This window comes from Ranitomeya imitator, chromosome 3, assembly GCF_032444005.1.
Source record: "Ranitomeya imitator isolate aRanImi1 chromosome 3, aRanImi1.pri, whole genome shotgun sequence".
NCBI classification, from domain to species: Eukaryota; Metazoa; Chordata; class Amphibia; order Anura; family Dendrobatidae; genus Ranitomeya; species Ranitomeya imitator.
Window position 1 is genome coordinate 247,146,209 of NC_091284.1, and position 6,000 is coordinate 247,152,208.

Sequence of the window (6,000 nt, forward strand, 5' to 3'; positions counted from 1 at the left end):
CCTGTCTGGGATGTCTGCAGTGTTCCAATGTGACGAAGGGAGATTCATTCACCCACCCACGTTCGGGGCATAGGTTTCCTATTAAAGGACATTTTACATGTGATTCATCATTCGTTATATATCTTATTAAGTGTCCGTGCGGTCTCGGATATGTGGGCGAGACCACCCAACATATCCGGGACCGCATATCCCAACACAAATCTACCATCCGGTGTGGGCGTACTCTTCTTCCGGTTCCTGCACATTTTTCCCAGAACAATCATACAGTTGCACAACTCAAATACCAAATAATCGACTGGATACCTCCCATGAGGAGAGGGGGTAATAGAATTGAAAAATTAAAGATACGGGAATCCTATTGGATCCACAAATTACAAACTCTTTTCCCATTAGGCCTCAACAGGGAGTATGAGGTTATGTATTAGATGACTTTTTTGTATGGACCTTTATACTATGTTTTCCCCCACTCTTTATTTTGTTTGGGTCCATTGGAACATTTGCTTACATATTTTACATATTTTTCATAGAATAATTTTTTATTTTATTTTTTTCATATATTTTTCATGTATTTTTCATATTTTACTTATATTTCTATATTTTGCACTTTTTGCATAATCTTGTTTATTTTTATATATATATATATATTTTTATATTCACTTTTTGCATTATTTTTTCTTTATTTTTTCATTATTTCTCTAATAGTTTTTATATATCCTATATTGATGTATTTCTCTATTGGCTCATTATCTGATTGGATGCACTATCATAGACATATATTATGTTCTCCTGTTGCTGCATGCTGCATGTTATGCCAATTCACATACCGTTCATTATAACAGTCTCCTTTTTTCCCCTTTGTTTTTTCCTTTTCCCTCCCCTCCTTTACTCTCTCTCCCCCCACTTCTTTTCTTTTCTCTTCTCTTATAGACAGGAGCCGACCCTCGTTGACACTAGCAGGGGTGTCATGTGACCGGCTGGATTTCTCGGCTTCTTTTGGCTGCTATCGTCTCCTTTCGGCCCGGAAGTATCTGTTCCCGGGTTCAGCCTGCTCGCATATAAGGACACATATTTGCAGCGTCCCACTACCGCACTCCGGACCTTCCTGAGCACTCGAGTCACATCCTTTTGGTAAGATTAGACACTGGGACTGCTCTCTTTTCCTCATTGCTTTTTCTTTGCTTTTTCATTTCTCCCCTGGTATCATTACTAGACCAGTTATATGGTTAGATCTATGGGATTAAACTCACCCTTTTGGCGTCCATTTATAGTGTATGGACACTTTCACTTTGGTTTCCTGGGTTTTCTTTTTCTTTTGCTTTAGGGAGATCGAGCAGGGATATTTTGCTCAGTATCTTGTCTATGTGTATGTGTGTATATGCACGCGTGTATACATGTGTATATCTTTGTATGCATGTGTATATGTGTGTATGTGTACACATGCTTTTTGGAGATATTCTTTTGATATTCTCGCGTTATTTTTGTAATATTTTGGTTATATTTTTGCAGTGTTTTTGCAATATTTTTGCAATCATTTTTTATTTTTATATATTTTTTTACATATTTTTCATATATTCTTTCACAACATTATATGGGATATATATTAACAGGGACACATACTGCGGTGTGAGCTGTTACATTAGTTTTTTTCAAGCTTTGTGGTATCTGATTATGGATTTTTGAACATATTTGATACATATTTTTTCCTAACACAATGGTCTGTTGCTTGAAGATATATGTATATGATGGAGTCGTCATTTTACCAATGAGTATGAAATGTCTTCGGGTGTAAGCTTTATAATTGCATATGTATATACCTTATTTATTATGCTTTATTTTTATTTTTAAATATTTTTGCTTTTTTATTTATTATTTTTGTTAGTAATTTGAATTTATATCGCCCTATTTAGGTATCTCTTGATAAAGGCTAATGCTATAGCCGAAACGTTGAAATATGATACCTACCTCATGTGGATCTTGATACCTACTTTATGTACCTTTTTGGTCCTTTTTGTGCGCATTTTGCTTGAATATGAAATGAAATAAATTTACATTTCTAATAAATTTCACAGTGTTTGGAAAAACAGTGTGCCGGATTTTTTTCGAGACTATAGTAACATAGTAACATAGTAACATAGTTAGTAAGGCCGAAAAAAGACATTTGTCCATCCAGTTCAGCCTATATTCCATCATAATAAATCCCCAGATCTACGTCCTTCTACAGAACCTAATAACTGTATGATACAATATTGTTCTGCTCCAGGAAGACATTCAGGCCTCTCTTGAACCCCTCGACTGCGTTCGCCATCACCACCTCCTCAGGCAAGCAATTCCAGATTCTCACTGCCCTAACAGTAAAGAATCCTCTTCTATGTTGGTGGAAAAACCTTCTCTCCTCCAGACGCAAAGAATGCCCCCTTGTGCCCGTCACCTTCCTTGGTATAAACAAATCCTCAGCGAGATATTTGTATTGTCCCCTTATATACTTATACATGGTTATTAGATCGCCCCTCAGTCGTCTTTTTTCTAGACTAAATAATCCTAATTTCGCTAGTCTATCTAGGTATTGCAGTTCTCCCATCCCCTTTATTAATTTTGTTGCCCTCCTTTGTACTCTCTCTACTTCCATTATAACCTTCCTGAGCACCGGTGCCCAAAACTGGACACAGTACTCCATGTGCGGTCTAACTAGGGATTTGTACAGAGGCAGTATAATGCTCTCATCATGTGTATCCAGACCTCTTTTAATGCACCCCATGATCCTGTTTGCCTTGGCAGCTGCTGCCTGGCACTGGCTGCTCCAGGTAAGTTTATCATTAACTAGGATCCCGAAGTCCTTCTCCCTGTCAGATTTACCCAGTGGTTTCCCGTTCAGTGTGTAATGGTGATATTGATTCCTTCTTCCCATGTGTATAACCTTACATTTATCATTGTTAAACCTCATCTGCCACCTTTCAGCCCAAGTTTCCAACCTATCCAGATCCATCTGTAGCAGAATACTATCTTCTCTTGTATTAACTGCTTTACATAGTTTTGTATCATCTGCAAATATCGATATTTTACTGTGTAAACCTTCTACCAGATCATTAATGAATATGTTGAAGAGAACAGGTCCCAATACCGACCCCTGCGGTACCCCACTGGTCACAGCGACCCAGTTAGAGACTATACCATTTATAACCACCCTCTGCTTTCTATCACTAAGCCAGATACTAACCCATTTACACACTTTTTCCCCCAGACCAAGCATTCTCATTTTGTGTACCAACCTCTTGTGCGGCACGGTATCAAACGCTTTGGAAAAATCGAGATATACCACGTCCAATGACTCACCGTTGTCCAGCCTATAGCTTACCTCTTCATAAAAACTGATTAGATTGGTTTGACAGGAGCGATTTCTCATAAACCCATGCTGATATGGAGTTAAACAGTTATTCTCATTGAGATAATCCAGAATAACATCCCTCAGAAACCCTTCAAATATTTTACCAACAATAGAGGTTAGACTTACTGGCCTATAATTTCCAGGTTCACGTTTAGAGCCCTTTTTGAATATTGGCACCACATTTGCTATGCGCCAGTCCTGCGGAACAGACCCCGTCGCTATAGAGTCCCTAAAAATAAGAAATAATGGTTTATCTATTACATTACTTAGTTCTCTTAGTACTCGTGGGTGTATGCCATCCGGACCCGGAGATTTATCTATTTTGATCTTATTTAGCCGGTTTCGCACCTCTTCTTGGGTTAGATTGGTGACCCTTAATATAGGGTTTTCATTGTTTCTTGGGATTTCACCTAGCATTTCATTTTCCGCCGTGAACACCATGGAGAAGAAGGTGTTTAATATGTTAGCTTTTTCCTCGTCATCTACAACCATTCTTTCCTCACTATTTTCTAAGGGGCCTACATTTTCAGTTTTTATTCTTTTACTATTGATATAGTTGAAGAACAGTTTGGGATTAGTTTTACTCTCCTTAGCAATGTGCTTCTCTGTTTCCTTTTTGGCAGCTTTAATTAGTTTTTTAGATAAAGTATTTTTCTCCCTATAGTTTTTTAGAGCTTCAATGGTGCCATCCTGCTTTAGGATAAAGTTTCAGACGATCTGCTACGACGTACGATTCTCAGCGGGGTCCCTGATCGCAGTAGCGTGTCAGACACAGCGAGATCGTAACGATATCGCTGGAACGTCACGGATCGTGCCGTCCTAGCGATCAAAGTGCCACTGTGTGATGGTACCCTTAGGCAGACCAATTAGTTGGACTAGTAAGAAACAATCTATAGTAACACTGTCGTCTACAGAAGCAGAATATGTCGCCGCAGCACATGCCAGTCAAGAAGTTCTATGGTTAAGACAACTGCTAACAGACTTAGGACAACAACAATTAGGACCAACAAAGATGTATGAGGACAATCAGGGATGTCTAGTTCTTGTTCAAATGGAAAGAGTTAATCCAAGAACTAAACACATTGATGTGAAGTTTCACTTCTTGAGAGATCACCAGGAACAAGGAATCCTAAATTTAGAGTACTGCCCAACTGAAGATATGACAGCAGATATTTTTTACAAAGGCATTGCTGAAAGGCATGCTGAAAGACATCAGAGACTGATGAAGAAATTAGGCTTAACTGAATAAGTCCTTACTGTTGAGAAATGGTGTTGGCAGTTATGCAACAGATACAGACTTATTTGTGTGCAGGAGGAGTTTACACTTTTCTCACAGTAGATTGCGATGTTGTTACTGTTATATGCCTAGTTGAATGTAATGCATATACTTGTTGTACTTTCTCTCTGGTAAAGAGGTCATCTAGACTTCCTGTTATGTTGTCTTAAAAAGCTGATGCATGTACCTCATGTTCTGTGTAGATAAAGTTGAATTACCCCATATAATCGACTCTTACACGTTTCTTCTGCAACCAAACTATGCAACACTGATTTCCACTTAAACAATATTGGGGTGCAGCCATTAGGCCCAATTAGCTACTCCAAATCGTTTGTGATAAAATTGTTTTTTAGTGGCAAATCAGAAGGCCAGATTTCTACTTAAAAATCATTAGGCCTAATATTGGGGGGCAGCCATGAGGCCCAATTAGCTACCCCAAATCACTTGTAATAAAACTGTTTCAGTGACAAATCATAAGGTCAGATTTCCACTTAAAAATTGTAAGGTCTAATATTAACGTGCAGCCATGAGGCCAAATTAGCTAATCCAAATCGTTTGTAATAAAACTGTGTTTCAGTGTCAAATCAGTAGGCCAGATTTCCACTTAAAAATCATTAGGTAAAAGAACCTCTTCCGACAAGCCTACAGCCTGCAGTGATCCTCAACCTACTGAACAGCCGCACAGCCAGCTCTTCCCTCTCCTAGTGTATCCTCACCCACCCCCTGCAGACTGTGAGCCCTCGCGGGCAGGGTCCTCCCTCCTTATGTACTCGTGTGCCTTGTTATCTGCTCATGTTTAATGTATTTGTCTATATTTGCCCCGTATTCACATGTAAAGCGCCAAGGAATAAATGGCGCTATAAAAATGTATAATAATAATAAAATATAACAGTGTTGTTCGGGCACACTATCTAAGAAAATAAATAGTTATTCATCATTTAGTGACAGGTGACAGACAGCTGTGGGCCTACGGTTGTGAAACAGTAGCCTACAAGAGGGGAAGGCTACTTACAACATGAGTGTGAAAAAAGCAAGCTCTCGGTAGAAGGGTGAATAGGCTTGGTGTTGGTGGGTTAGGTACAGTATTAACATGAATGAAACTCAAATGAAAAAACACTTTCTCCTCCAATCCAATGACCACTGACAACATCTGTTACTGGCCGGGCTACTCAACTTCCTTTCTTTGGCAACCACACAGCGGTACATCTTGTAGTTGAGGCTCAGAAAGAACATGTGCTACAGTGGATGGCAAGCCCTGTATCAAGTGTCCTCTCCTCCTCTTCCTCCACCTTAACATCAATTCTCAGAGGTGGCACCCCAATCACCCTTGTTTTCCCCGTGT